This window comes from Heterocephalus glaber, unplaced genomic scaffold (genome assembly GCF_053883595.1).
Source record: "Heterocephalus glaber isolate CG9 unplaced genomic scaffold, H.glaber_assembly_v1.0 deba00000122, whole genome shotgun sequence".
NCBI lineage: Eukaryota > Metazoa > Chordata > Mammalia > Rodentia > Bathyergidae > Heterocephalus > Heterocephalus glaber.
Genome location: NW_028258138.1, coordinates 50,384,043 through 50,404,195, shown reverse-complemented (window position 1 = coordinate 50,404,195; position 20,153 = coordinate 50,384,043). Strand labels below are relative to the sequence as shown.

At 37.5% G+C, this 20,153-nt stretch overlaps 1 protein-coding gene and 1 long non-coding RNA gene across 3 annotated transcripts in view; one reads left to right on the top strand and one right to left on the bottom strand.

The window, feature by feature from the left end:
* Positions 1 to 18,037, bottom strand: part of LOC147830426 (uncharacterized) — a 44,989-nt gene extending 26,952 nt beyond the window's left edge. Inside the window, exons 1-2 of the long non-coding RNA XR_015452533.1 lie at positions 17,801 to 18,037; positions 6,650 to 6,692 (exon numbers count right to left, since the gene is read on the bottom strand). This is a non-coding gene — a long non-coding RNA (uncharacterized LOC147830426). The remainder of the gene's footprint in view (positions 1 to 6,649; positions 6,693 to 17,800) is intronic.
* Impg2 (interphotoreceptor matrix proteoglycan 2) overlaps positions 1 to 20,153 on the top strand; it is a 240,980-nt gene that overhangs the window by 141,373 nt on the left and 79,454 nt on the right. The window contains exon 20 of one of the 2 annotated variants that reach the window (XR_015452506.1): positions 9,068 to 10,614. The exons of the other annotated variant lie outside the window; for it this stretch is intronic. The gene's annotated coding sequence lies outside the window, so the exon portion shown is untranslated. Of the gene's footprint in view, positions 1 to 9,067; positions 10,615 to 20,153 lie in introns of those variants that run through there. 2 annotated transcript variants of the gene reach the window in all.

Below are 20,153 nucleotides of genomic sequence, written 5' to 3'. Positions count from 1 at the left end.
TGGGTAATATTCTTTTTAATCACTGTATCATATTTTTGGATACACTTAAGAGGAACTATTAATTTTGAATTCCTTGGCCAAAAATTAACTAAAAGAGAATTTTTTTAAGTGAATACATTGGAATTCTTTTTTTAAGGCTGATTGGATGAAAATAAAAGAAGCATCAAGTATCACTATTACCTCGAACAGTTATGAAAGGAGAAAACAATGACATCTTCACTTTTGTGAATAGATAAATTTTTGGTTGATATAAGTGAAACAGCATCATCAAATAGCAATGGTAGCCAACTTTTGTTGGGGAAGAATAATGACTTTACAGATTAAAAACATGCCATTACCACATAACAACCTGTCAACAGCCTTGAATATATTTGACATACTCTTAAATCCCTCTCTGAGGGTTTTGAGTCCAAAGGAATGGTGAGTGAAAGGGTGAATTCAAGCACTTAACCCAGGAATAGTCAATACAACAAAAATATCAAATTGTCCAAGACAAAGTTAGTTATAGTGTGCAAACAGTAAGATAGAGAATGGAAACTGGACCAAAATGGGATAGAATGCAGCAAAAGCAAGATTGGAAACAGGACAAAGGGATTTCAAGTTTACTGCAAAAAATAAAAATTGGCAACTCAATTGGTATCATTGGTACTCATACATGGGATTTTACTCTACTTATCTATTTACCTTTAACTATATTTAAAATGATGAAAAGTTAAAAAAAAAGCCATGATGAAAAGTAAAAAACAAAAAAAGAAAGGCACATAAAAAGCAAATACTCCTTCCTATCCACCTAAAATTGAGAAAATTGAACAAAATGATAAGCTCTTTTCAATTCCAAAATTCTGTGATGCGTTTTATAGTTTTTAAGAGAGAGGAAGGGTTATTTCAAGCTGTTTTGAGGAGTCTTATGAAGTAACGTTTGTATGCTGGAATGACTTTTTTCAAACTAATAATACATTCTTGACCATGTGCGCTTTGTCAATTTACATGGAAAAGTGTGTGTTTTTCTGAGATATACTGAATGACCTGGCATGTTTCCAGAGATCTAGAGTCTTTTCATACCAAATTAATGTCATGTCTCCAAATACACTTTGAAGGCAATACATATGTGTGAACAATTCTAGAATGGGCTGAGAGTAATGGCATTTTGGAGAGCAGTGTGATTTCCCATAATAAACACCCTTTATGGACATGGTGACTATTTGTAAAAACCTAAATTTCTTTACCAGTTTTCCTACTGGGATTTTCCATCCATTGTCAATTTAAGGTATGAGACAGTCAATCAATGATTTGTTCAACATGCAAAAGTGAGCTCAATAGTTTTTCTTACATAAAATCTTCCAACAGGGCTGGGAATTTAGCTCAGTGGTTCCGCCACCTGCCTCATAAGCACAAGGACCTGAGTTCAATCCCCAGCACCAAAAAAAAAAAAATCTTCCAACAAAGATTGTACTTAATGTAGCAACATGCAGCAACATCAGTGGCATCAACAAATAATTCTATGCTTCCAAGTTTGTATATAAGCAAAATTATGGCACTGAGTAAAAGGCTCCAGGGTAGCCTATATAGTAACAAAAGTGACAGAGCTTATTTTTAGCAAAATAGTCTACCATCAGCTTGATGATACAATAAACTATCAAGACTTGATATTAGGATAATTTTGGAAATCTTGCCTACCATGATAACCACAAAAGGCTCTTTGTTAATCTGAGTCGAATTCATTTTTATATGAGACATTATTTATGAGTAGTAAACATGAGTTTCTCTGTGACAGCTGGTATTTTGTGGCTAAGCTCAGTTCCAATATTATTAGATGAAATGTCAGTGGTAAGAAATAGAAATTTATATTCATGCTGAAACAGTAGTATAGAATTTGAAAAAAAAAATCACTTGACATTTTGGAAACTGTCTTCAGGCTAGACCTGCCAAGGACAGCTTTTCTCATTAGGTGATGGTGAATCAGTAATAGCTGCCTTTTGTGAAAAGAACACATAGTAGAAATAAAATCAGTGAGCCTAAAACCTATCACTTTGTTTTGAGAAATTAGTACAAGTTGCATGGTTCTGGTTTTATGTATCTCCCGCTTTTACCTGTATTTTGACATATTGTTTGGGTGCTTCTAATTTTTTCCTTTGAGACTCCCTACCATCTTGTCATTGGTCAGCAACAATTTGATGTAAAGAAAAGGCCTTAGAATTCTAAGAATGTGAGTTCAAATTGTAGTTTCTTGGGCATGTGAACAGTAAGAGCTTTGTAATTGTGGAAAATGGCTGGTCTTAACATCTTTGATGAACAGGGTCTCGTGAAAAGAGTCTTTATGAAAATTATCTTTATTATTGAGGTTTTACCCCTGGTGCAGTGGTTTCTATTATACTCATGGACATTTATGAGTGCTGTTATAAATTCAGTTCTATTCTGGGCAGTCTGCAAGATCACTCACTAAATGGCTATGAAATTCTTGACATTATTTTGATGAAAGTGGCCTTTCCTTGCTGTATTAACCTTGATTGGATATGTAAACAGAGCTCTGGTGTGGCCTTGTTGGGTTTGAACAAGTGTTGTTGTTTCTTAATTGGTCTTCAGATGTCCTACATTTCCTATGTTCTGCTCACTCTGCTGAAAAAAATGATTAACCTGGTTTTTGTGGGTAATGTTTCTGTTGGGTTCCTTCTTTTTAATTTCCATAAGGTGTAAATATTGTTCAGGGGTCAGACTGATGAACTCTTCATACAAGATAATTCCTTAATGATGTTATCCAATAAAGTCCTTCAGTTTTTTTAATTCTTTATTTTTAGTACTGTATATGTTTGTAAAACATAGTAATTGTAATCATCTTGGTGAATTAGTATATATACATATTTGAATCTTGATTATTTTTATTTCCCCTTTCCCAAATCCTCTTATCATTTCTACAAAGTCTGTATCCTTGGTTCCTATCATCTCTATTTTATTTTGCTTTTAAAATTATTTATATTTTGAGCTTCTCATATAAGATAAACAATGCAATACTTAATCTTCTATGTCTGATTTTTTCACTTAGTATATGGTCTCAATATCCCATCCATTTTCCCACAAATGACTCAAATTTATAATTCTTTTTTTTTTTTGGTACCGGGGATCAAACTTGGGACCTTGCACTTTCGAGACAAGACTGGAACCACTGAGCTAAATCCCCAGCCCTCAAATTTATACTTCTTTATGGCTGAGCAGTACTCCATTGTATAAGTATACCACATTTTCTTTACCCATTCATCTGTTGATGGGTATGAAGGCCGCTTCTATAACCTAGCTATTGTGAATTGTGCTGCTGTAAACATGGGTATGTATGTATCACTGTAATATGGGATCTTTAACATTTTTTGGAAAGATAACTGGAAGAAGGATAGCTAGGTCAAATGGGATTTTTAGTTTTAGTGTTTTGAGAAACCTCTATATTGATTTCCATAGCAGCATACTAGTTTACATTACTACCAACAATGTAGAAGACTTCTTTTCTCTATACAACCTTGGCAGCATTTGTTGTTTTTTGAATCCTTGATGACAGCCATTCATAGAGGAGTAAGATGGAATCTCAGGGTTGTTTTGACTTGCATTTCTGCAATGGTCAAAGATGCTAAACATTTTTTAAAATGTACTTATTGGCTTATTTGTACTTCTTCTGAGAAGTGTCTATATTCATTTCAATTGCCCATTCTTTGATTGGCTCTTTTATTTTGAGGGTCTAATTTTTTTGAATTCTTTATATAGTCAATACATAGTGTCTTCTGTCTGATGAATAGCTGGCAAAATTTTTTTTCCCATTATGTAGACTGTCTCTTCACAGGGAATGTCTTTCCATTTTCTAATGTCATTTTAAATCTTTTTTTTTTTAAGAGTGGTATAGTTTTCATTATAGAGGTCTTTTATTTCTTTGGTTAGATTAGGTTATTTAATTTTTTTGAAACTATTGTGAATGGGATTGTTTTTCTGCTTTCTTTCTTCCTTCCTCTCCCCGCCCCCCCCCCTTTTCTCTCTTTCTTTTGGTACCAGGGATTGAACTCAGGGTCTTGCACTTGCAAGACAGGCACAGTGTCACTGAGCTAAATCCCTGGCCTTCTGATTTTTCTTTAGTGGGTTCATTATGGTGAACAGGAATGTTACTGGTTTTTGTGTGTTGACTTTGTATCCTGTTACTTTGCTGAATTTTTTTTTATTAGGTCAGAGTCTTCTGATGGAGATTTTGATCGACTATGTAAAGGATCATATCATCTGAAAATAAGGATAGTTTCAAAGTTCTTGACTTTTGTAAAAATTACTCACCCTAAGTTCATTGCACCAAGGAACAGGAACCTAAAACTGTTACACCTACAAACAATTTGCTGCATGTAACATAGTAAGTAATAAACAGCAATAAAAGTTGATAGGTAGTAGGTGGTTACCATTATATCTCACATTTCCTCACTCATTTTTTCAATAATTATCAGAAAAGTAAAGTCCTTCTGATCATCACTAACCAAACATAATAGACCATTTATAAATATCTGAATTCTTGTGGGGGTTGACAGTTTCTCAATTAGCACAAAAACCATAGGAAGAGTTGAACCGTGTGGCAGAAACAAAGTTATACAGTTGAAGCTTTTCTATAAAATGCTTCTTTTATTCTCTCTACCAAGAATCTCTATCAAGAAACTCAAAACAGTTAACAGAAAGAGAATGAGATTAAACAATATCATAAAGACATAAAAGATTATTACTGAGGAAATTAGTCCTTATGGAAAACATGCTTTCTTGTTTTTGTAGCTTGGGAAGGTTCTGTGTTCTCAGTGCTGCACATACTGTTTGAAGCAGAAGGGAAATTGTGAAGTTCATAACAGTTATATTTAGTCATGCTTAGGGTCAGGAACTTGAATGCTCCCTGAACCCACATTTTTAGATTATATGTAAGATAAAAAAGTTTCACCAAGATTGGCTTTCCTTTCAGACTTTCCCTTTCACTGTGTTCTAGAGCAGAGAGGTCTCTGGTGTTGGAATGCTGGAACAGTTCCACTGCCAATTTGTTCAGAATCAGAGTGCAATATGTTTTAGGCTTATAGGAGGGACAGTTCACTTGCTACTTTTATTCAAATGCTGTTGTAAGTTTTTAGGTAGCTTGCAGAATTTTTGTCTAAGAATAGATTAATTCAGTGTATAAGTATTAAATTTCTTTATGCATTGAATTGTAGCTAAACCACTTTACATGCCTGTTATTCCATGATTATAATTTAAGCAATGTTGAAAGCTGTTTATTACCCTTGTCATGTCACTGGGACACTCTTTAGCTATGCATCGTGTTTATTTTTTTAATTTTAATTTTATTTTTTTTCATTAAGTTTATTGGTACATTTTAGGTATACAATACTGTCACATTCATCATTAGGATCTTGTACCTTTTTACATGATGTATCTTGGCTCTTATTTTTTCCTCATTCCTCTGCCCTCCCTTCACCCCCTCCACCCTTCCTTATTTACAAAGACTTTGTTTCCATATTTTTTCTTTTCACTTCTTTCCTTTCATCAAGTGTTTATTGAATGACCAATTTTGGTAAGTAGTTGCACAGACGTATTAAAGATTAATAAGTCTGGAGATCTGAAAGATGACAGGGAAGAACTTAGCCACTAAAAGAGTCAGAGTTGGTCATTATGCAAATACACTTTTCTGGCAGATGAGCAGTTGTCTTGTTAGTTTTGAATACCATGGCTGGACCAAACCTTTTGCTACTTTTAGAAACTTCTGGATCAGAAAAAAAAAAGGTGTGCAGAAGGGATTTCCATGGGTGTTAACTGAACTACATCATCAGTTCGAGAATAAGACTTGGAGCATGTGTGGCTCAATTAACAGTCATTGCCGGTAAGGGGGGGGCAGGGGGGAGTTCCTATGTTGGAAATCAGAAATTTGTCCAGACTTCATGTATTTTCAATATAATTGATATAGTGCAGAATGTATTGTTCACCCAGAAAAGTAATGCCCACCAGGTGATGTTTCAGCATAGCCCAAGAATTCTAAATCTTCCTAGAGTGAGAAGCAGCCAAGAGCCCAACTATTTTCCTTCATTCACAAGTGTTTGTTGAATGTCTGCTTTCTGTTAGGCACTGGGCAAGGTGCATAGGCAACAAAGATGGATGGATGAGGCATAGTTTGACCTTGAAGAACTCAGAAATTCATAAGTAATCATAACTATCATAAGTAATGATGAGAAAGTGGGATAAATCCTGCAAGAGTGGTATGAAGAAAGTGTGAGCACAGGAAAGAGAGAATTATGAGGTAGTTAAGAACACTGAAGAGTTTTTGGGTTGGGAGATCTTACTGGTTCCCAAGTTCTTCTACCCCATACATGGATACTCACCACAGAATCTCTGAAAGATAATCATTTATCCTGTGCCACTCTACTACACTCTACTACTGCAGATAGGGAGCCTAATGACTTTCTGGCCTTTCTATCTAATTGATTCAATTTAAAGTTATTTAATTTGTCCTGAGCCTATTATATCTGTATCTCATATAATCCTTACCCGAGTAGATATTTTTAATATCCTTCTTTCCAGATGAACATATATAGCCCAGAAGAGTTAAGTAGTTTGCCCTATTTTATACACCGAACAGTTTAAATCTATAGTCTGATTTCAAGGATACTTCTTAATCTCCTTGGTAATCTCATAGGTTTCTATTCTTCCATCTGCGGAGAAAAAGAGGAAGTTTATTTTCTCTCTCAGCTCTTCAATATTTCTTTCTTAATTTTTAAAAAATTTAGTTTGTTAACACATATGTGTAGCACATATTGTTTACATTCCTTGTGGGAAGTTGGTACATATGTATAACACATCTTAATTCCTTTTTTCATCTCCTTTCCCTTCCCTCTCTCATCCCTCTACCCATCCCTCTTTCTTTCTTTCTTTCTTTTTTGTACATGTTTGCAGTAGATAATGTTTATATTCCTTGTATGGACCTTTAACATCCAACTCTTCTCTAGTCATTCACTCTGACTTCCTTCAAATGTTCCACAAATAATATTTTTCAAACTCTTCGCAATCCTGGCCCCTCTGGGTCCTCTCCTGTTTGTTGATGGCTCTTCTAGGATGCTTTCTGAAGAATCAACATGTTGCAGCATTCTAGAAATAATTTATCTACTGAAGAGTAGAATGGGTGTGGCATCCCTGTACCCCCAAATTATTACTTTTTAGTGGCAGCTGCATCACATTGCTGGTTCAACTTAGTTTAAAAGTTCATAGTCTATTTTTCTTCCTTAGTTTTTACTTTTACTAAATTTATACTTTATTTGCATCTTTTTTTGAGGGGGAATATACTCAGTTAGCATGATTATTAAGTCATATCTTAAAGGAGATGCAGTCAGAAATATTTCATTTTCCATAACTAGAAGCTAGGCAAGTGACTCAGCAGTTTCCAATGGCATTCTTTCTTCCCTTCAATCTTGCTTTAATTTGGTTTTTGACCAGCCCCCTCAGGCTCCCTATGGAAGGTCTGGTCCTCAGCCCATGTGCTACTAGAAGGTGGTGAAACCTTCAGGAAGTGGAGCCTAGAGAAAGAAAGACAGGTCATTAAAAGTGAGCCATTAGGGCTGGGGATGTAGCTCAGTGGTTCTGCCGCCTGCCTCTCAAGTGCAAGTATCGCAGTTCGATCCCTGGTACAAAAAAAAAAAAAAAAAAGTGAGCCATTAATGGGCCGGGGATGTAGCTCAGTGGCACTGCTCCTGCCTCGAAAGCACAAGGTCCTGAGTTTGATCCCTGGTACCAAAAAAAAAAAAAAAAGTGAGCCATTAAAGACGATATTGAGACTTGGACATTCCTCTCTCCCTCTCTGCTTCCTGGACACTCTAAGGTGAGCAGTCCCTCTGTGGCCTGTATAAATTAAAAAAAAAACAACTTACTAGTACATGTTTGCAATTCATGCAGTTTATAGTTATCCTGGGGAGTGGTTACAGGTGTGTACCACAGCTTGTTTCCTTTTTAAACTCCCTTCCCTTTTCCTCCCCCTCCTTCTCTCCTCCTTCAGTTCCCCATTTTTCATTCTTGTTGATGTTATTAATCTTAGCTCATGCTATGACATAATATTTACATTAATTGGGTTTATTAGGTTCCTGCACATGGCATATCCTTACTCTACTTGTTTGCACTTCCCCTCACCGCTTGCACATTTTCCCCTTGAACTACTTCCCTATTGCAAGAGATCTATCTCCTAGTCCCCTTCTATCCATGCTTTGTTATTCTGTTTGTACTTTGCCTCACACAAATGAGAGATAGTAAGCTTGTGTGTCAGGTTTATTTCACTCAGCATTACATTTTCCAGGTGCATCCATTTTCCTACAAATGTCTCAAATACATCATTCTTTGTAGCAGATAGTATTGCGTTATATACAGATACCACATTTTCTTTATCCAATCATCTCTTGATGGGTATAAACACCATTTCCAGGATTTAGCTATTATGAGTTGTGCTGCTTATAAATATTGGTATGCACTTATCACTGTGGTATGATGTCTTAAGCTCTTTGGAGAAGATACTTATCAGGGGAATTGCTGGGTTATATGGAATTTTTTTTCTTTATTCACAATTTTTATTTCTTGTAGTTAACTTACGTGTCTTCAATTGGTCTTTCAAAACACTAGTACTTCTTACTCATTATACAGTTTACCCTTTCCTTTCCTCAAGGAAAATCAACCCAGGGAAGGAGCAGTATAGGGGAGTAGTTGATGTGTGTACTACAGGTTTGGGACAAATGCTTCCCAGCCCATCATCTTGTACATATACAATGAAATGGCAGCACCTCAAGTTTGTCCCACGTCCTATGTTCCAGCTGTGTGTAAAATGATGCTAGTGAATGCTATGGGAAAAACAAAAATGGAACCTTAATCGTTGACTTCAATTTACTTTCCATGGTAAGGAGCACGCTCTTTAAACTCTCACTTGGGAAAGTCAAAAGTATATATTTATATAACACAACATCTTGACCTAGCCAGGGATTTTATAAATGAAAAATGAAATAATTTACCTGGGTCATAGGAATGAATTTGCTTTGTCATGTTTTTCATTAAGTCTCCAGCACCTCAAGCGTAGCAAGTTTGTGGGTTTCTAAAGGCATGCAGTTTTTCACACACACCTACTTCAAAGAATTTGTCCGCTCGAACACAGCACAATCAAGGAAAAATATTTTTTGGAGGCACAAGAGGAGCACAAGAACAAGTGAGTATGTGAGTGTGCATGCTGAGGCCTTATGTGTGATTGGGATGGTACACTTCATACATAGAAGCACTGAATGCTGTTACAGTGCTGCTCACAAAGGAGAGTCTAACATTAACACACAACTCAGCTACACTGCTAAATATGATTGTCCTTATTTTCTTTTTCTTTGCCAAGCCCTATCTAAACATAAAATAAAACTACAGGACTGAAATTAACAATCCATTAAAATCAGCAATAAGTTATGAAAATCATAAAGCCTTTTTTAAGTAATTAAGGGTAGTTAAGTTATTTAAAGTATACAAAGTCCAAAGCGGGGGAGGTCCCCAGAAGGTTTCCTGGGATAAGCTTGAGGACCAGAGGGAAACGTTGGTGTTTGAAAGACAGTGGGAACATGTGACATCAAAGGCAGGCTAGGAATTTCACTTAGAAGAAAATAACATTTCTGAAAATATAAGAGCAAAAATAGCACCTGCATAGTGGGACTGTGAGACAAGACTAGAAAATGGAAGCAAATCTTTACAGCAAAATGAAATAAGTGCTGAACTTAACTATGTTAACTATGATAGTGTGGATATCAGATGGTTAAAAACTGGTAAGGGTAATGATTCTAAAAACAAAAACAGTATTGACCTTTTTCTATGTAGCCCAGACCTCGTTCCTTTTGTGCACTATAAAGAGGTGTTATTATCAAATGCTGCATCAAAATAGATTTTTCCCAATGTTTTGTCACTATAAAAGACATCTATGTTTACTTATGGACAAGCTTTAAAAAGATGTCATTTTGGTTTTCAACACATATAAACAGTTATCAAATCTCAAATAAAAATGCTACCACAGCTCAGACTTTGGCCTGCTAATCTGCGTACACAACTCTTCTGACTCATGCAGATACAGAGGCATGTACAGCTTTTTTCTTCTTGCCCCCCATTCCATACTCAGAGGCCTGTATGACAGAGGCCATCATGTGGGAGTACCCCTTTCGGCCTACAGGCAGTGGGCCGATGAGCTGATGATCGGGTGCCCTAGTGCTAACAATGCAGGATAAGGTCAGCTGGCTTAGTATGGAATCCAACAGAAAGCTGAACTGCATGATGATCCCTTTCAAAAGGCTTTATGGGAGTCTCTCCTTTTGCAGAGCACGAAAGGAGTTTTGTAAAAAAGAATTGATCATCCACAGGCTTCATGATAAGCTGTCCCAGGCTGAGTTTTAATAGCTCTTTAGCCACCCAAGTTTACTGCCTGATTATTTTGTCTTCCTCACTATACATTTGATTTTGTTTCTAGGGCCATAAAGCTCAGGAAGGGTTGATAACCTATGAATGTCTTTTTGAATTAGGTGTGTTTCTTGTATACAGCATATTGTTGGATTTTGCTTCATAATCCATTCTGCCAGTCTATTTTTTTTGATTGGTTAATTGAGGTCATTAACATTGATGGTTATAATTGATAGATATTAACTCATCCTTGTCATGATGTTTTACTGTTGTTGGCTCTTTTATTTGTTATTTTTCCCCCTTTCTCTTTTTTAAAAAATTAAATTCTTTTATTGGTACATTTTAGGTACGCAACACAATTACATTTCTCATTGGGAATTGTACCTTTACATAATGCATCTTGGTTCTTATTTTTTTCCCCATTCCTAGCCCTCCCTTCAACCTGTCCACCCTTCCCTATTTACAAAGACTTTATTTCCATTTTTTCCATTTCTCAGCATTTTTCCTTTCCCTTCTTTCCTTTCCCCTGCCCCTCCCACTACCCCTACCCCTTTGGACCTTTTCTTCCTATTTTATAATATTGATTATGCATTCTAATCATTGGTACATTTTAGGTATACAATATAATGACATTCATCATTGGAAATTTGCACCTTTACATAATCTCTCTTGGTTCTTATTTTTCACCCTTGCCCAGCCCTCCCTTCAACCCCTCCAGTCCTCCCTATTTACAAAGATTTTGTTCCTATTTTTCCATTTTCTCATATGAATCCCATTCCCTTCTATCCTTTCCCCTAGCCCTCCCACTTCCTTCCCCTTTGCCCCTTTTCTTCCTATTTCACATTACCTATTATACATTTTAGTCCTTATTTACACTTTCAGTTACTCACACCAGAGAAACTATTCAGTATTTATACATGTGTGTCCTATTTATTTCACTTAAGAGTATTGCCTCAATGTGCATCCACTTAGCTATAAATGTCTCTAATTTCTCATTTTTTATGGCTGAGTAGTACTCCATTTTATACAAAAACCATATTTTCTTGATCCAGTCTCCAGTTGACGGGCATTTCAGCTGTTTCCAAGTTTTAGCTATCACAAACCGTGCTGCTATGAACATGGGTGCACATATATCACTGTGGTATGATTCTTTTAATTCTTTTGGGAAGATCCCCAGCAGTGGAATAGTGGGGTCAAATGGGACTTCCAGTCCTAGTTCTTTGAGGTATCTCCATACTGATTTCCACAGTGCTTGCACCAGTCTACACTCCCACAAGCAGTGGAGCAAGGTTTCTCTTTCCCCACAGCCCCGCCAGCATTTGTTATTGGTTGATTTCATGATAGCAGCCATTCTTTCTGGAGTGAAGTGGAATCTCAGCATTGTTTTCATTTGCATCTCTTGAATGACCAATGATGTTGAACATTTTTTCATGTATTTATTTGCTTCTTTTACTTCCTTGTCTGAGAAATGTCTGTTCATTTCAGATGCACATTTTCAGATTGGGTCTTTAAATTTGGGAAGTCTGATCATTTTAAGTTCTTTATAGATTCAAGATAGTAGACCTTTGTCTGAGGAAGAGCAGGTGAAGATTTTTTTCCCACATTGTAGGTTGTCTCTTCACACTGCTGGTGGTTTCTCTTGCTGTGCCAAAGCTATTTAATAAGAAGAGATCTCACTTGTTGATTGTTTGTGCTAGTTCATGAGCAACTGAGGTTTTGTTCCTAAAAGCTTTTCCTACACCGATGTCTTCAAGGGTTCTACCTAACCTCTGTTCCAACTGGTTCAGAATTTCTATTTTAATATTTAGATCTTTAATCCATTTTGATTTTAGTTTATTGCATGGCAGGAGATATAGGTCTAGTTTTAATCTTTGGCAAGTTGCAGCCCAATTTTTCCAGCACCATTTATTAAAGAGGCTATCTTTCCTCCAGTGAGGGTGTTTGGTTCCTTTACCAAAGATGAGATGGCTGAGTGTGTCTGGCATTGTTTCTGCATCTTCTAATCTGTTCCACTGGTCCTCAGGTCTGTTTCTTTGCCATTATCATGGTGTTTTATCACAGTAGCTTTGTAGTATAGTTGCAGGTTGGGGATTGTGATACCCTCTGCCATGCCTCTGTTACCTAGAATTGCTTTTAGTATTCTGGGTCTCTTCTTGTTCCAAATGAATTTTTGAATTGTTTTCTGAAGGTCCATGAAGCATGCTGCTGGGATCTCAATTGGGATTGCATTAAATCTATATAGCAGTTTTGGAAGTATGGCCATTTTCACTCTATTAATCCTTCCTACCCAGGAGCAGGGGATGTCTGTCCATTTTCTGATATCATCTTCAATCTCTCTTTTCAGAGTGCCATAGTTTTCAGAGAAGAGGTCTTTGATTTCTTTCATTAGGTGGATTCCTAGGTATTTCAGTTTTTTGGACACTATTGTGAAAGGAATTATTTGCCCTATTTCTCTCTCAGTGAGTCTGTCATTGGTGTAGAGGAAAGCTATTGATTTTTGTGTGTTGACCTTGTAACCATCTACTTGACTGAATTTGATTATTAAGTCTAGAAGACTTTTGGTGGAGTTCTTGGGGTCTTCTATATAGAGTATCATGTCATCTGAAAATAATGACAATTTGACTTCTTCATTTCCTGTCTTTATTCCTTTTATTTCTTTCTCTTGTCTAATTGCTGTGGCTAATGTTTCCAGAACTATATTGAACAAGAGTGGTGATAGTGGACATCCTTGTCTTGTTCCTGATTTTAGTGTGAAGGATTTCAGTTTTTGACCATTTAGTATGATATTGGCTGTTGGTTTTTCATAGATGGCTTCTATCAGTTTGAGGTAGAGACTATGTATTCCAATTTTTTTATAGGGTTTTTATCATAAATGCATGTTGGATTTTGTCAAATGCTTTTTCTGGGTCTATGGAGATAGTCATATGGTTTTTGTCCTTGGCTCTATTGATATAATGTATTACATTGATTGATTTACATATGTTGAACCATCCCTGCATCCCTGGGATGAATCCCACTTGATCAGGGTGTATGCTGTTCTTGATGATCTTCTGCATTCTGTTTGCCATTATCTTATTAAGGATTTTTGCATCTATGTTCATTAGTGAGATTGGCCTATAGTTCTCCTTTTTGGTTGGGTCTTTCTCTGCTTTGGGGATGAAGGTGATGCTTGCTTCCAGGAATGAATTTGGAAGTATTGCTTCCCTTTCAATTTCATTGAAGAGTTTCAACAGTAGTGGCAGCAGTTCCTCTCTAAATGTCTTGTAGAATTCAGCAGTGAAGCCATCAGGGCCCGGGCTTTTCTTAGTTGATAAGTTTTTAATTACATTTTCAATTTCATTGGTTGATATTGGGTTGTTTAGAATTTTTAGATCTTCTTCATTCAACTCTGGTAATTCATATGTATCCAGGAATCTGTCCATTTCTTCTGTGTTGTCCATCTTATTGGCATATAGGTTCTGGAAGTAGGTATTGATGATCCTCTGGATTTCTACTGGGTCTGTTGTAATTTCACCCTTTTCATTCCTAATTGCATGGATTTGCGTTTTTTCTTTCCTTTTTCTGATAAGTTTGGCTAGGGGTGTGTCAATTTTGTTGATTCTTTCAAAGAACCAACTCTTGGCTTCATTGATTTTTTTGTATCATTCTCTTAGTCTCCATTGCATTGATTTCTCCTCTGATCTTTATAATTTCCTCCTTTGTAGGAGCTCTGGGGTTGTTCTGCTCTTCTTTTTCTAGAAGCTTGAGGTTCAGCATCAGGTTGTTTAATTGGGCTCGTTCTGTTTTCCTAATATGAGTATTCACTGCTATGAATTTCCCTCATTGTGCTTTCACTGTGTCCCATAGATTCTGATATGTTGTATTGTCATTGTCATTTAATTGAAGGAACTGTCTGATTTCTTCTTTACTTTCCTCTGTGACCCATTGGTTATTCAGAAGTGTGTTGTTCAATTTCCACATGTTTATGAAATTTTTCGAGTTTCTTTTGTTATGGATCTCCAATTTCATCACACTATGGTCTGATAATATACAGGGGATAACTTCAATTCCTTTGCACTTACTTAGACATGTTCTATGTGTGAGTATGTGGTCTATTTTGGAGAAAGACCCATGTGCAGCTGAGAAGAATGTGTATTCTGATTTTGTGGGGTGGAAGACTCTGTAAACATCTGTTAAGTTCATTTGTTCAAGAGCTCGATCGAGTTCTAGTATTTCATTACTTATTTCTTGTCTAGTTGGTCTATTTGTGACAGTGGGGTGTTGAGGTCCCCCACTACAATTGTATTAGTGCATATATGACTTTTCATGTCCCTTAGTATTTGTTTTATATAGTTGGGCACACTAGTGTTTGGTGCATAGATATTTATGATTCTCATCTCTTCCTCTTGGATTGTTCCCTTTACAAGGATGTACTGTCCTTCTTTTTCTCTCTTAATCAGTGTTGGTTTGAAATCTACTTGATCTGCAAAGAGGATAGCTACTCTTACTTCTTTTGGGGTTCCCATTGCATGGAGTATTGTTTTCCACCCTTTAACTTTCAGTCTATGAGTTTCCTTTTGAATTAAGTGTGTTTCTTGTATGCAGCCTATTGTTGGATTTTGCTTCTTTACCCATTCTGCCAGTCTATTTCTTTTGATTGGTGAACTGAGACCATTAACGTTGATGGTTATAACTGAAACGTATTGAGTTGTCATTGCCATGACATTTTCTTTTTGTTGGGTTCTCCCCCTTTACATTTAATTTCTTGTCATGCCAGATGGATTCATTCTGCTTTGCTTCCTGGAGTTGTGATCCTCAATGTCTGTTTCTAGGATATTGTGTAAAATTCTTTGGAGTGCTGGTTTGGTATTCATGAAGTTCCTAAGGTGCTCTTTATCATGAAAGTATCTTATTTCTCCATCCATTTTGAAAGCTAGTTTTGCAGGGTCCATCAATCTGGGTTGGAGGCTGTTTTCTTTTAGGGCTTGGAGTATGTCACTCCAAGCTCTTCTTGCCTTGATGGTTTGTGTTGAGAAGTCTGCTGTGATTGTGATGGGCTTTCCTTTGTATGTGATTTGTTTCTTTTCTCTGACTGCTTGTAGAACTTTGTTCTTCTGTTGAGTTTCTGGAATCTTAACAATTATATGCCTATGTGTAGATATTTTTGATCAAGGCTATTTGGAGTCCTATATGCCTCACTTATCTGTATGTCAAGCTCTTTTCCCCTCCTTGGGAAGTTTTCTGCCATTATTTCTGTGAAGAGATTTTTTATGTCATCTGCACTCTCTCCTGTTTCTTCATTGACTCCAATCAGTCTTATATTATTCTTCTTTGCATCATCTAGCAGCTGCTGGATTGATTTCTCATGTTCCCTTATAATTTTGAAGCAATTTTTCTTTTCATGGTCACTAATTGCAATCTTATCTTCTATATCTGAAATTCTGTCCTCACATTGGCTCATTCTGCTGTGTAGACTTTCAATGGAGTTTTTCATGTCCTGGAAATCTATTTGCATCTGTTTTATGGATTCCATTTGTTTCCTATTTTGAGATTCCATCATGTTCCTGAGTTCCTCTCTAGATTTATTAATCATGTCTTGCACTAGGGGCACTACTTCTCCTGTTATCTGAGAAATTATTTCTGATTTCACTTTTTCCAGATCCCCTTTTGTTGCCAGTTCAGTGGGTCCAGGTGGTTGAGTATCAGAGTGTTCCATGTCATTTCTCTTTGGGGTTGCTGTAGGTGATCTGGAAGTCTGGTTTTGAGACTTATTTATGTGTTTTCTCATTTCGACTGGGACGGGGGGCTGTTAGGGCCTGCATGGATTACCTCCTCTGAGCTGGGTGAGGTGGGACAGGGGCCACGAGCAGCCTTAGGGATGGTGACCCAAAAGCCATTTCCTGTGGGCTGGGAGCAGTAGGAGAGACGGTGGCAGGAAAGCCCCTTCCTCTGGACCAGGAGCAGTGAGATGGCGGCTCAGAAGCCCCTACCTCTGGGCTGGGAGCAGTGGGACTCAGTACCTTGGTCTGGTGGTCTGGTGTCCTCTGTGTCTTTGTAGTGTGCAACCAGGTGGCTGCCTGTCTTCAGCGGGTGATTCAGCATCTTCCGTGGGACTCAGGACCTCGGTAGGGCATGCACAGACCTGCCTGTCTGCAGTGGGCTGATTCAGCGTGTTCTGTGTGACTCAGGACCTCGGTAGGGCATGGGCTGACCTGCCTGTCTGCAGCAGGGTGATTCGGTGTCTTCCACGCAACTCGGGACCTCGGTAGGGCATGCACAGACCTGCCTCAATATTTTCTTCTTCCCTCTATCTACACTGACAGTCGCAAGTTCATTATGAGGTCTCATAATGACAGGATGCTGTTGTCTTGGAAACAATGTACAAGACGAGCTGCCCCTGCCTCAGCCTGACTGGATACTACCCCCAGACACCTACACTATCTGAAGGATCATACAGCTATAAACAGAAAAAGAAAAATTGTTCTTAACTCCCTAATAACAAAACAGTAAATCTTATCCAATTATTATAAAATATACTGTTATTCTACCAAACTGTCATAGCTTGCATACATCAATCATAAGGAATAATGCTTGAGTTGAAAGTGCCTATAATATTTAAGACAAGTATAATCCTTAAGTAATAGAGTGATAATTCTATTTTTAAAAATCCATCTGCATATGATTTGACATTGTATCTGTACTTTAAAAGTTTGGCCCCTTTTAACTAATTTGAGGAACATTTGAGACAGTGGATAAATTATGAAATCAATTCATTCATTTTATTCCCTGTCATAAATGATACAACCTTTATAAATGACTTTAACTAACTTTGGAAAAGATGTTCTGTAAACAGCGCGCGCGCGCGCACACACACACACACACACACACACACACACACTCTCGCACCTGGGGGGCAGTTGTAGGGGGAGAGAGGCTAATGAGACAACTCCAGTGATTTTCTCTTCCCCAGAAGAGATTTGGACTTGGCTGAGGAATCAGTCCTGACTTGGACAAGATCAAATCTTCCCCCTCTTCATTAGACCAGAAATGTTATCTGTTCCTAGGCAGGGACTTAGCTAAGAGTGCTTGGAATAACAGAATTTGGTTACTGATGTGTCTGAAATGTCAACCATGAGATTTTTGTTTAGGCACTATTTGAATTTCTCTGTGATCCTAACATAGAAATAGTATAGGAAATGTAAAAATGCATTTTCTGATATTTATAGCTATTAAACTGAGTTAAGTGTGGCACCTGCCTCTCAAGCTCAATGTCCTGAGTTCAATCCCTGGTACCAAAACATAAAATAAACTTTGAGTTTGGTAACAAAGTAATTATAATTGACTGAGATTATCTTTGTCTTTGGAGGTTTATAAGATCATAAGAAAGTCTTACCTATCTGGCAGGCATTCCTTGTGGAATTCCTTGTGACACCCAACAGGTCGATGTCTGCTCAAGTGGGGGTGAGGGGGGATATGCTAACTCCCAGGAGCCAGAACATCTTGATGATGTTTTGCCAACTGGAGCAGAGATGGGCCTTATGAGGAAAACAAGGAAGGATCCAAAGGACAATCAGATAAAAGTTAATTATTCAGCCAAACTGTCCCCATGCTTGCCTGCCTTGCTACCTAAAACAAACATTTGCACTCAGCAGATCTATGCTTTTGTTGTTCCTCAATAAATCTGTCAGTTGAATCAGTTCGGAGCTCCATTTTGTTGGGGTCCCCTGCCCCTCCACAAAGATATTCTGTCTCTTGAACCTTCATTTGTCTCTCTAACAGGGTTTGCTGGCCCAAACCAGCAATTCTTTTGAGGACAGTGAAATAAAACAAGTACTCTAAACTCTTTCCAGCTAAAAAAATCTAGGTTGCCAAGTGATTTGATGTAAGCCCTTTAAAACGTGAGACTTTTCTCATCCTAAGCAGTCTTTTCTTAGTGATGTTTCTCTCAGTTTTAAGGTGGAGAGTTTAATTGAACTACTGAGGTAACCATTATTATATCAGTATAAATTATAGATATTCCAGGAAACTTAGTTTGATTTCCTAAAGAAAAATCATTCTATCCTATGAGCAGAAAATACAGAAGTGAGGTTTCTCTTTCCATCATGGACAAAATTCTCTGACCACTTCTAATCACAAGAAGTAGAGGTATTCCCTCATTCCATTTCATCCGAATTTGAGCACACAATTTGGAATGATTATATGAAGCTTGAAATAATCTAGCTGAGTGGTTATCAGGCTTAGCAGACATTAGAATTGCCTGGAGGACAGACAATTGTTAAAACACATAGTATTCACCCCATCCCCCTAGTTTCCAATCAGCAGGCCTGGATGAGACCTGAGAATTTGCGTTTCTGACATGGGCCTAGATACAGAAGCTGCTGGTCCAGAGATCATATTTGGAGAACCACTGATCTAGACAGAGATTAATCTAACAAAGAACAATCTATGCTAACAGTGTTTAGTCTCAGAGATAAACATGAACAAGAGCTGTCCTTTCAGAATTCAAGTTGAGTTCCCCTCTGAAAATCTTCTCAAACAACTTACTGAGGCCTCAAGTTAATATGATTCAGAACGATGGTTTTCCTATGCCTGATTGATTAAGTGATTAAATTGCAAATGTGAAACATAACATTTGAGTTGAAATATAGCCATTGTCCATGGTGATCACTTCTGGCAGGGAAAGCCCTGGAAAAATGCGCTGTGTTCCTCAAATTTTAATCAGTGTACAAAATAATTCCTATTTTATCATTCAGTGGTTCTTATTTGTTTTCATAATAAATATTTTTAAGCTTAAATACACTTAGCTTAAAGAAACAATGACAAAACCATTTTGCAATACTATCAAAGGCACAATTTAGATTTGAAATCTGGTTCACCTGGAAAAGACAGTAATTTTTCAAAATTATAAAAATATTGTGGTGATACTTAGGTCTAAGAGTTGCAATATTTATAGACTTTTGGACTTAGGACTTGTAATTTCATACTTCTAACTCTTATAAGACAGAATATTCATATTTTTAAAGCAATTACCCTAAAACATTTATATAGGTGAACTCAAAATGGTGGAGCAGTAAGTGCTAGCAACTCAGCTTCTCCAAGACAAGGTGTCTAGAATCTGGAAAACAGTATCTTAGTGGAGGGTACATAGAAACCATGAGGGAACTGACAGAGGAGAAGAAAACAGGGTTAAGTGACACAGAAGAAATAGGTCACACCATGGAGAAGAAACAGCACAGCACCACTGACAGCAACTAGCTAGCCACCAGTTGGGAGGCAAACAAACTAACAAATTTTCTGCTCCTGGAGAACTATACCAGGACTGGGAGACTCTTCTGCAGTTGGAGACAGCAGGGTGAACATGAGACACTGCTTTCAAAGCAGCCTTCTAGAGTTAACAGTTGGTAAGGAATCTTGGTACAGTCACACAGAGCAGAAGCTGGTGGGGACGCCATTGTAGGGAAAGGCTGAGTGACTGAATCTGGATCCTAGAACAGTCCCTGGGCTGCCAAGTTTCCAGAGTGGATGAGGGAAGGACAGTCACTGGAGACTGTCAACAGTTGGCAAGCAGACTAGTAGGGAGTCCCACTGAGAGGCAGGGGCTGGTGAACACAGACCCAGCTTCTGCGGTCAGAGGCCAGGTTGAGCCTAAGCTACATGGGACTGGAAGTTCACATTGGTACGATGCTGTATGATTAGACATCTGGGCCAGATAAGATTATGCATAGGGAAGTCTAGAATCAGAACTA